The following is a 12,510-nucleotide window of genomic DNA, read 5'->3' as shown; positions in this document are numbered from 1 at the left end:
AACCTTTTGACCATTTCTTTGCATGTAAGTTGTAGGATAATTCTAGGATTTTTGGGAGCACAATTTAATTAATTAATGGACATATCCTAGACTAGAAAATAAGCAAAATTTCGGCCACCACCTCCTAGAAGCATCCACCAACTCATTTGATATCAATTCAAAATTCAAATTCAAAAGGGGAGTGGACTTGGTCTTGATATGATCCTATTTTTGTGCACCCTTCTCCTCACCTTCATAACCACTCAATCCCTCTCCCTCTCCACCGAAATACCTCACCATTCAGATCCATTTTCAGTGTAAAAATCGTGAGTCTTAGCTAGAGGGAAGGAAAGAAAAAAATCGAGAACTAGAAAGAGCAAGAGAAGCGCTCCACCTCCTCCGTGCCGCGTCGTCGTTGTTTCGTTCGTTTTCTTTCAAAACGAAACCAGGCATGTCTAGATTTCTTTCAAACCTCAATCAAGTCATATTATCATTTATTTTTCAGTACATGATCATGTTTATTCAAGTAAAAATCGAGATCCATGTCAAAACATTTTGAAACCTCACATGCAGAATTTTCGAATTTATTGGCAAGCTTCACGTTTTTCTGAGTTTTGATGGTTTCAGGTATTGGATCGACTCCAGGCTCCCAAGGCGGCTTGTATACATGTAGTAGGATGCATTAGGACCATGTTGGTCCATTCAAACCAGCCCCATGCTTGCTGGAAATTCAGAATGACAGCAAGTTCCCCATAAGTGCAGAAATGTGATTCGAAATTTCAGTTTTGTGTCAAGGGTTGTGGATCTGATCTTGGCTGCCCCAAGGGCCTTTAGCCATGGTTGGATCACTTCCCTAGCATGTCTAAGACGTGACTAAGTTGCCCTTTTGGTGGCTTGGTCCATGGCTCATCGGTTTTTAAATAATCAACAAGAACAGCCCCTTTCCCCATTCGGCCCTTCCATTTTTCAGCATATGGTTCGTTTCTTTTGTGGCTTGGTGTGGATCTTGGTTGGCCTATGGCCCTTAGCCACGGTTCATATCATGCTCCTAGATGTCTAGATCGTGCCATGGTCAATCAAATGGCCACTGGAACGACGCAAGACATCGATCATAGCATAAACACTACACACGCATGCACGTTGCTCTCGGTTGGACCCTTCGGTTAAGATATGGTGTGATGCGGATTGTGGCTGGCCTATGGCCCTTAGCCATGGTTCAAATCATTCCTTGGGATGTTGGTAAGAGTCTCTGGTCGGTGGTTCACGCCCCTAATGGCCAATAGTCTCGAAACCAATGCAAGTCTTGTAGTGCGCAGCTGCTGTATTTTTTGACAGCAAGTATGCTGCTGTTCAGAAGCGTCGTTTGAGTTCTTGGTTGGCTTTTAGCCCATGGCCTTGGACTGGACAGTGCCTCATTGAGTTGGGAAGGTCATGTTTTCGACCGTTTGTCATTTGGATCATTTTTGAGGTCGTACGAGAATTTACGGTGCAATGTGCCAAATTGACTCTCGAAAGAGCGTTTCGTGTTTTGGCCTCCATTCCACCTAGATTTCGACCCTATCATTTTAGGAACATTATTTTATGATTTTTCAGCGTATTTTAATCATGACTATATGTCGGTTCAGTGTCGGTTCAGGTTGGCTCGGAGTCATGATTAAATGCGAAGTCATTAGGCGTCATAGTCGCATCTTTTAAACGTAAATTGCATAGTTGGTCATGTTTAAGCTATTGCATATTTTTCATGGCACAGTTAGGTTGCAGCGAGCCTGGGAACGATCCAATCCAATCCAGTTGGTAAAATTACAGGAATTTTCATTATGCCAGTTAATTATTTTACGTGCATTAAACAGAAAATGATTATTTTTGAGATTTATGCGATATGGCTTGTGGTTCATTCACTATGTGGGAGTGTTATTTTATACGGTCGCCAGTGACCGATCAGTTCAGTATGGTACCACCCGGTCGCCAGTGACCGGCCAGCTCAGATCAGTTTCAGCCTCCCCGGTAGCCAGTTACCGATCAGTTCAGCTTAGTGCAGTGGCCACAGGCGTAAAACATAATCTCAACAGAAAATTTTACCAGATATTTCAGTACAGGCTCCAAGGAGCAAATATTTTTACAGTGACTTCCAGTTCAGTTATGCACGTATTATAATTGCTCAGTACAGATTATTTTCAGTATGCCTCAGGACAGGATATTTTATCTCATGCATATTTTAAATTCAGATTTTTACTCGTTACCTGCGATTTATGCATGCTGAGTCTTTAGGCTCACTAGACTTGATTGTTGTAGGTACTGATGAGGCCAGGGCCGAGGGCGGGGACCAGTGAGCCAGCTTGGGTCGGCAGTAGTGGCACCCGAGGACCTCAGAGCAGCAGTTGTTATTTTCTTCGCAAACAATTTTTATCAGTTGTTGGATATTTTTAAATCGTTGTTGTTGGCAAAACTTTGATTTTCTTCCGCTGCAATATTTTGAAATATTGAACTTGATTCACCAGTGATTTTATGAATAAGGCCATTTAAGTTCTTTTAAAAAGAAAATCTTTAATTTTCCGCAAATTTCCAAGAAAAGAGTTTTAGGTCCTTCACATGTCTTGTTTCCTTACATCATTATACAAACTAGTGTTTAGAACACATTACATATCAAATGTAAACACTCATAATTTCGTTTTATCAACCTACAATCTCGGGTATTACAAGGATCCACAATAATATACCATTTCCAGATATAATATGACCCAGAAATACAACTTGTCTCAGCCAGAACTCACATTTCGACAGCTTAGCATACAGTCTCTCTTTTCTCAGAATTCTCAACACGGTTCTCAAATGCTCAGCATGATCAATCATATTTTTCGAATATATCAGAATATCATCGATAAATATAATCACAAAATCATCAACATACTTCTGAAATACACGGTTCATCAAACCCATAATTACAGCTGGAGCATTTGTTAAACCAACCGGCATGACAATAAACTCATAATGGCCATACCTAGTTCTGAAAGCTGTCTTTGAAATATCAGAATCTCTGACTCTCAGCTGATGATATCCAGATCTCAGATCGATCTTGGAATACACAGAAGAACCCTGCAATTGATCAAATAAATCATCAATACGAGGAAAAGGGTATTTGTTCTTTACCGTTGCCTTGTTCAGTTGCTGGTAGTCAATGCAGAGCCTCATTGCACCGTCTTTCTTTCTCACAAACAGTACTGGAGCACCCCAAGGAGAAACACTCGGTCTGATGTAACCCTTGGCCAGTAAATCTTCTAACTGCTCTTTCAATTCTTTCAACTCAATCGGTGCCATTCTGTACGGAGCTCTAGAAATAGGAACTGTACCTGGTACCAATTCAATGCTGAAGTCTATCTCTCGAATCGGTGGCAAACCCGGAATCTCATCGGGGAAGACATCAACAAACTCACATACCACTGGCAAATCAGCCAATGATGGGCTCAATTTCAGTATGTCAACTGAATACACAAGGAATCCTTCCGCTCTTTTCTGTAATAATCGAGTCATAGATAACACAGATATCAAAGGAGTTCTAGATCTAGAACCCTTATCGTAAAATTTCCATTCTTCAGCCATCTCAGGTCCGAATCTCACAATCTTATGAAAACAATCAACGGTAGCTCTGTACTTGGTTAGCATATCAATAGCGATAATACAATCAAAATCAGATAACCCAAATACGATACAATCTAACTCAATCTCATGGCCATCACACTGTAGTATACAATGTCGAACAGACGTCACTGATACAAGACCTCTCCCCAAAGGTGAAGAGACAGATACTACAGCCGATAATAACTCTACAAGCAATGCATGAATCAATGCGAATCGCTCAGAAATAAATATATGGGATGCACACGTATCAATCAATACATAGGCAGGATAACCACATAAAGAACAGTTACCTGCAACAACATCATCTGTTGCTTCCTGTGCCTGCTCTTCAGTCAAAGCAAATACTCTGGCCTGCTGTCTCGGAGGCTGGTTAACAGTCTGGCTTTCTCCTGACCTCTGCTGTGACTGAGTAGTCGTCGGTGGTTGAAAAGAGTGAACAGCTGATGCTCGTCTATCAGTCTGAGCCACTGATCCAACTGATTCTGCTCCCTGGGATCTCTGGGAACTTCTCTGGGGACATACTCTAGCAAAATGTCCCGGCTGTCTGCAGATACGGCAACTACCATATACTCTGTAGCATTGCTCTGTGGGATGTCTCCCTCCACATGTTCTACAATAGACTTTGGTATAATTCTGGCTCTGTCGTGAACCACTTGAGCTGGATGAACCACTACCAGACTTCTTGAACTGTCTTCCTCTGGCTTTCAAATGATCTTTCTTCTTTCCACTGCTACTATCGCCACTCTCAAAATCGACATATGTCTCAGTGCCCTTCAGGGTCGACGGATCAAACAATTGAGATTTCTTCAGTAGTGTTTCCATCGGTGTTACTGTATCATCCATCGGATTATTCGAGGTACTTCCCAGTTCTGGGATTCTTCGAGGAGGCATATCTGATTACCAAAAGGATTAGTAACCAAATACAACAAACCTGTTTCAGTCCTCCTCCGATCATCTTACTGCTGATCAAGAATCGGTTATGATTCATTCTCAATAACACATGTTTCCAATCAAATCAGATATTCAGGTAAACATGCATTTCAAAGCAGTAAAACATATTATCATGCTAGCACATAAAAGCAGGAAAGAAAACTCAATCTACCCCGCTCACTAGCTTCTATCTCAGTCTAAAGAACCTACTGCTCTGATACCACCTGCTGTGGGGACCCTAACCTAATTCGTATTCTTAATCATCATTAGGATCAATTAATTAATCTGGGTCTAAATTTTTTTTAAATACAAGAGTGTGCAACATATGAAATGATTCTTATTTCATTTACAAGATCAACATCCAAATCTAAAGTACAAGTATTGTACAAAAATAAATCATAACAAACTATTGTTCATTAACTAAATGTCATGTGATGAAACAAATCTACTTCTAAGTCCGGATCTCCACGCTAATCTTGATCTCTCATCCTCCTCTTGACCCTGATCCTGTTCCATCTGTTGTCATGAACACATACAAACACAACAACAGCCGGATAACTCCGGTGAGAAATACATTTCCAGTATAAACAATGTATACATGAAATCATGTAAACATATATAAAAGCATGAAACAAATATCGATAACATGTATCATAATCTAAAAGACATGAATCGATATCAAACTGTAAATCAAACTCTGGACTCGTAATCTCTGACTCGACTCTTTCCTAATCTAGGGATCCCGGTCTAACTCAGACTTTGGTATTCTTTATCGAATCTCAGCAATAGAAGTCGATCCACTCCTACGCAACATTGATACACCAAAATTCTAGTGTCTTAGCTGTTCTGCCGAAGACTTGGCAACTCAGCCAATAACAAGGCACATCAGCCCTCAGAATCTGGCATTCTGTATCGAATCTCCGCAATAGAAGTCGATCCACTCCTACGCAACATCGATACACCAAAAGTCTAGTGTCTTGGCGGTTCTGCCGAAGACTTGGCAACTCAGCCAATAATAAGGCACATCAACCCATGACTAGGCACATCCGCCCATGACTCAATATATGCTCTGCTATAAATCAATAGACTAAGCATATCAATCTCATGAATTGCAAATATCAATGCAATAAAGTAAAGTATGTGGTTTTTTGGAAACTCAAGTCCGATCTAACTCGAGTCGTATCTTCCCGGTTCGACATTGATTTATACCTTTCTTTTCGTAGTACAAAAGTTTGGCTACTCTGATCTATCTGCTATCGATTTAGAAGCTGTTAATATCAAATCTGAAATGACATTCCCAATAAGCAGAATATCAATATACAATCTCAAATCAATATCGAATCTGATCAATATCAATCTACTGATGTTTCGACGGCATAGCAACACAATATCGATATCCCCGTCAACTCAACATCACAGATACAATATCATAACTCGTAATCAATCACTAAACACAATTGAAGCTCTTGTCGAGAGGAACACAGTACTGAAGTCGGATTAAAAATCAGAAGGACGGATCGTTCGCAAACCAATTTCTAGTATCAAGGAACTTGGAACTTCCCTGAGCTTTTTCGTTCTCCTCCTTTTTCCAACTCAAGGAATTGCATAGCTTTGATATATATATATATATATCATGCATGAGAAGGGTAGGTGGCTCTTTCTTTGTTCAGCACGTCTCGCGCATATGCGCGACCCTCCTCGGCGCATATGCGCGAGACATTCTGTCTTAGCGCGTGATTTCTCGGCAGCTCGCGCATATGCGCGCCCTCTCCCGGCGCATATGCGCGAGGTTCTCTGCCATACTGGCGCATATGCGCGGGTCCTGTTCGCGCATATGTGCGAGGTTCTCTGCCTACCTCGCGCATATGCGCCCGGCTGGGTCGCGCATATGCGCGAGGCTCATTCCTCGCACATACTTCAATTCTTCTTTCGTCTTTCCCGGTCCAATCCGTTCCGTCTATAATCACCTCAATTATCAACAAATCATTTCCGATTACAATAATCAAAATCTCGGGCATTACATAACCCTTTACAAGAACACCGCTCTGATATCAACTGTAATGCCCCAGATTCGACGACTATCATCACTGTATCAAGACGGGTCTTTCCAGCGTGCTTATGTCCTCACTCACACGTACCCTAAAAAACTTCCCAGGGGGTCACCCGTCCCGAAATTGACCCAAGTCAAGCACACTTAACTTGGGAGTTTTTTTATGTGATGAGCTACCGAAAAGAAGATGTACCTTCTTGATATGAGTAGTACATATCAAATCTTTTTAAGCCCTCTTCAACTGTACAGTCCATTACATTGAACATTCTTGGAATCCCTATCATTCCGGTGTGGGATCGGTTGATTCATGTTCCCTCCACCTAGAAGCCTGCCAGGAGCCGCTCATTGTCCGTGCTACCTCATGGCACCGGCGATCATCCCCCGCCCTCTTCGGCCCCGGGCCTCATAACTTTGACAGAAACTTCGTAACCAAATCTTCCCATGTAGTAATACTCCCCAGAGGTAGAGATTGGAGGCAACTTCTTGCTTGTTCCCTGAGAGAAAATGGAAACAGACGCAATCGAATAATTCTCAGAAACACCGTTAATTTTTACCGTGTCCATGATCTCCAAAAAAGTTCTTAGGTGAAGATGGGGATCTGCAGTGGATGCTCTACTAAACTGGTTCTGTTGAACCATGTTGATGAGTGCGGGTTTTTGCTCAAAGTTATTAGCAGCAATGGTTCCGCGAGCTATTCCGGAGTAGTTAGCGTTGGCGACTGGGAAGAAATGCTCTCGGATTGGCACCTCTCTCGGGAGTTCATTCTGATTATCTCTGTTTTCAGCCATTGCTTTAATTTCATCTCTTCTTGCTTTCCTTAATCTCTTGGCAGTTCTTTCGATTTCCGGATCAAAAATCATTAAGTCGGGATTTTAATATCGTAGCATGCAATGTAAAACAGAAAAGATTCTAAATTAACAAAATAAATAAATAAAATAAAGTCTAAATTAAAGTCAAGACTACTTAGTAACGATATTAATATGCAATTAAATAATTTACCCTGCAACAGTGCCAAAAACTTGTTGCGTATTTTCACTACCGCAAGTGTACGATGTCAAGTTTTAGTGCTGGTATGAATACAGATATCGATCCCACGAGGAGTAATTATTTAAAACTGTATATTAAGTACCATAATTGACATAGTTCAACTTTATTTAGAAAAATCAATGATATAGTTTATAATCAATTCAGAGAAAATAACGAATCAGGTAAATCTTATACAAGCAGTTGAGATTTAGTGAGTAAATCAATCTAGAGATATGATTTCGTCTGGTCTCATTATGCTAAATTAAAAGTGAATAACATAACATTAAATTGCATCATGTTTATTAACCAAGAACTTGCAATTTTTCTATTCCCTTTTTCAAGTGATGAATAGAACTGTACCAACTATTACTGATTTTAATATGTCTATTCAAAATCACGTAACACAAAATATATGCAAACAAGGTTCTTTTAATGGATTCACTAGAGTTATACGTCTTTTGCACGTTATAAACATCTGACGATGTGATTTCCCCTGTCCTAATTTCAATCCCCTATCTCAAGTGTTAGATCTTAATTATATGATCAATCGAATTATGGCCAGTAATCCAAAAGTATTAAAGACAAGAAATCACAAATAAACATGATGAATTAATTCAATGAAAATTCACAACGTCAATAACATAGGTTTGACCAAGACTACGTCAATATCTAGAAAATAAAATTAGTTCATACTCGAATCTAAATCAATACAAAACCTGTTTGTAATCATTAAAAACATAAAAGTAAATAATCAAATTAGAAACGTGTTGAAGAGAGATGAAAGTGCGTCTCTGTATCAGGACTCAGCGTCTTCTATCTCCGTTCTTCGCGTTCCGTCCTCCGTTTGCTCTAAATTTTTCGCTCCTTAATCTCCCTGTCGGCTGTCGGATTCAGAATTAATTATTTCATTCTTATAAAGCCCACGATGAAACCTAAAGAATCTTGCATTCGTGTCGCGCGCGCATTTGCGCACCTCGACTGGCGCATATGTGCGAGGTTCTCTAGTTTGCTTTGTATCTCGCCCGTTTCTCGCACGCATATGCGCGCCCTTGACTCGCGCATATGCGCGGGTCTCTCTGGTTTTCAATCTCGCTATTTTCTTCTAAGCGCCCTTTACATTCCTTTTCACGCCCAAGTAGTAGCCTTTCCTAGATTCCTGAAATCACACCAAAAATAACAAAAACGCATAATTCCGCCCAAGAAAACTAACAATCTATATGCATTATAAGGATAATTTAAGTGCACAATTTGCACTTATCATGTGCAAATCTGGGTACTAATAGATTTTCTAGATTATTACACATACCGAATCTCAATAATTTATGCATGGATTTCTTTTCTAGAAATTTTCACTTAAATTTCCAACAATTCAATATTGTTTATGATGCTTAGACTTCCAACTATTCTTTTTCCTATTCTTATTAAATATACAAGTAAAGGAGATGAAATCTATGCGCACTGTTCTATAGAAGTTAGAACTTGGGAAGACCTTGTTATCAATGTTATCATTTATTTATTTTCAATCTTTTGTTTCTTTATACTCAAGTTATTATTTGTTTTTGAATATTTTTCTTTAATATTCGTGGTTTGTTTGATCTCGTTTCATGCTATGTTAAAATCTAAGGCAGAGAATAGTTGTTAGAAGCCTTTTATTTTCTTGAGTTAAATCAACAAAATTCTATTTTTTCGTCACAGATGGGCGACTATTCTATTTTTTTTTGAACCAGGGCGGATTAGTGTTAATGAAAGAATGACCATTGAGGAACAAGATGATCACCTAGTGAAAACCATTTCAAGGGTAAGCTAGTTGTCATTGTTTCCTTAATATTTCTGTTAGTTATCTCAAAGGTAATGTTGATTAACTTTGACCATCATTCTGGCTTTATCATTTTTGTCTTGTTTTTCCAGCATGTCAGAGGTAGTGAAAGGTATGGAATACTGTCTGACCAAGTCTAAGCTTAGTTATTTGTTTTTCCTGCTAGATATGATTAGGTTGGATACTTATATCTATGTCATTCGATTTGCTACTAGGTTGGCTTATTATTTGTGTTTATTGAGAATGTTCTTAGTTTCTGGGTTATTGCATACCCAATATCTACATCATTTATTTTCAGATTTATACTTAGAACAAGATGCAATGAGGGATATGGGTTGGCCTTGCAGGTAATTTAATTAATATTTTGTCCCCTCAGTACTGGTAGAAACAATTTTAACTATAGATTTTGGTCCCAATAATCAGCTTTGTTAAAGGCCATGTTTTTAAATAATTGACGACATGAATTGTGCCTATGTATGAAGACATGAATGGATAGTTCTTGTTATTTGGATTGTGATTGTTGCATTAACTTTTCAATTTCATTGTATATAGGGTAACCTAAAACAAAGTGGTTATGTTGAATGTGGATATTGTATGATGAGGTACATGAAACAGATAGTTGAATTTGAAAATCCACAGTTAGAGAAGATGGTAAGTTTCTTCTTTATGATATGCTCTGGTTTATTATTGAGATAAACTGCAGCCATTGGGATATGTGTACATGAAATCTATATAATTATTAATTCTGGAATTTGTGCTATTAGAATTAATGGTTAGGATAATTTGTTTCCATTGAGATATATATGCATATGGTAATATGCATTTTATAATAATTGATATGTTGTTTTGCCTTTTATTGTGTTGATTATGATATGCTTAGTTTTGTTGTTTATATGCATATGATTTGGTATTTATTTGTGACAGTGGTGTGTATGATATATGTCCAGTTTTGTTGTTTCTTTGTTGATTTAAGTTTTTTGTTATAAAATTTACAAAGATTTGATTTTAGAAGCTGAATTAATTTATAGATTTCAGTGTCTTGATTTAAGATTCTAAAATTATTGTATAGAATGAAGTGTGGAATCTTCTAAAAATTAAGCTGAAATATATCCTGAAACTGGCTCCGAATAATGTATTCTTATTCATGAAGGGTGAACAGTGAAAAAAAGGATAAACAATAACCAGGTAAAGTATTTTATCATTGTTTTTTCATTAATAAAATTTAAGATAAAGTATTTTGAATGAATGATCTTATTAGTCTAATGTGTGAGGCTCTTAACTCCTAATCGTTATTACAATACAATCTGATTAGGGTTAATTAATTACAGCGAAAAACGAGTTTAAATTTTTTTTACAATGAGCCAAAAACATCTTATTTGAATACTAAAAAATAGTATTTCATCTCACATCATAAAATATGCCCACACATAATCAAACCCAAATACAGACAAACAATCATATCCTCGGGACATGTCCCGGTATATATATACATATATAAACTGGGAAACAAAACATAAAACCTCAGCTCAAACTGTGACTCCCTCCAGAAGCACCATCTCGGGTCTCCTGATATCCTAGAGTATCAGTCATTGTCCACATACAAAGACAACAACAGCCCCATCTGGGGTGAGCAAAGCTCAGTCTGAAGCAACCACAATATATACCACAGATATCTAAACAATAATATATGATATGCAATGCATGTATGTCGTGGAGGTATCAGGTCAAATGCCCATCAACTGAGCACATGTCATAATCAAACGGATCGCTATCAAATCAATGCTCGAGCTGGCACACCGGCCTCAATCAGGGATACTCATATGATAACGTCGACAAAGCGTCATCAAATCCAAAATCTCAATCAATCATCGGGGCCACAAATGACTATGCTTTAAGGGTCATGTAATACCAAACATAGCATCGTGTTCACAAACCCCAGAATCAAATCAAATCATATCAGGGTATCCAAGGATAATAGCTCAACGTGCATGTCATGTATGCCACATAAACTCAACAAATAAGGCATATAAACATGTATTCTCAATCTAATCAATCAAACATATATCATATGATACAGATACCTGTCGTATGTTACTCGGTCGCAACATACCTCAATTCTTCGTTTCCAGTTGATGTAGCTTTAGATTGCAGTATAATAATCTATCTACATCAATAACATATTTATTTCAATCAATAACATAATTCAAAATCAACAATATAAGTTTAAAATATCTTTTGAAACTTCAAAAATTCATATCAAATCGAAATCATAATATAATTCAATTCCGACTTCAAAACTTAGTTTCTTGTCGGTTAATCTACCACATATATAATCAGAATTAATAATAACTGACAAACAATTCTTCAATCTCAATCCAATGATTAAAATTCCCAATTTATAATAAATTGAGAATAATTCAAAATAACATCACTATAATCATCTCTTTTTCATTAAAATCATACATTATTCAACAATATTTAATTTCTATATAATCCAAAAATCGACGAATTTCAAACATCACCAAAAATATAAAATTTATACCTCAAATCGAAGGCCTCGTGTCAACGATCCCAGAACTGAAGTCGGTTCGTCGATTGGATAAACAGATAAGTCGCACGGTCGAAAAAAAATAAATGTATTTCCTCTCCTCTCCCTCACGCCTGTGTCGATGTGATGGAAAATTGTGATACGGTGGATTCAATTCCACCGCCTCAACCTTTAAGTTTTTTTTTTTAATTTTAATATTATAATATATTATATTAATAAAATAATATAATATAATATATACTATTTAACATTTTAACATCGATATATCCATTTTTGGACCAGTCAAATGATTCAATTTTCCAAAACTCAAAACGTGAAACTTCTATATTTTTGAGTTTTCAACGTTATATCCAAATTTCAAATCATTTGAACTTCATATGACCAAGATATGTCATTAATTACCATTTTACCCTTAAAATTAATTCATTATTTTTCAACTTATTTACGAAAATGCCATCAAAATAAATTGAATATATTTCAACTTGTTTACAAAAATGTCATCAATACTTTTTCATTTTCGGGGTC

General features: G+C 37.5%; 1 long non-coding RNA gene across 2 annotated transcripts in view; it reads left to right on the top strand.

The window, feature by feature from the left end:
• Positions 1 to 9,764, top strand: part of LOC142523387 (uncharacterized) — an 84,332-nt gene extending 74,568 nt beyond the window's left edge. The window contains exon 2 of one of the 2 annotated variants that reach the window (XR_012814638.1): positions 9,349 to 9,764. This is a non-coding gene — a long non-coding RNA (uncharacterized LOC142523387). Of the gene's footprint in view, positions 1 to 9,316 lie in introns of both variants that reach the window. The other variant, XR_012814637.1, reaches the window with a different exon arrangement.
• The last annotated feature ends 2,746 nt before the right edge of the window (positions 9,765 to 12,510 follow it).

The sequence above is a fragment of the Primulina tabacum genome, chromosome 13, assembly GCF_025594145.1.
Source record: "Primulina tabacum isolate GXHZ01 chromosome 13, ASM2559414v2, whole genome shotgun sequence".
NCBI classification, from domain to species: Eukaryota; Viridiplantae; Streptophyta; class Magnoliopsida; order Lamiales; family Gesneriaceae; genus Primulina; species Primulina tabacum.
This window is presented reverse-complemented; position numbering and strand designations above follow the sequence as displayed.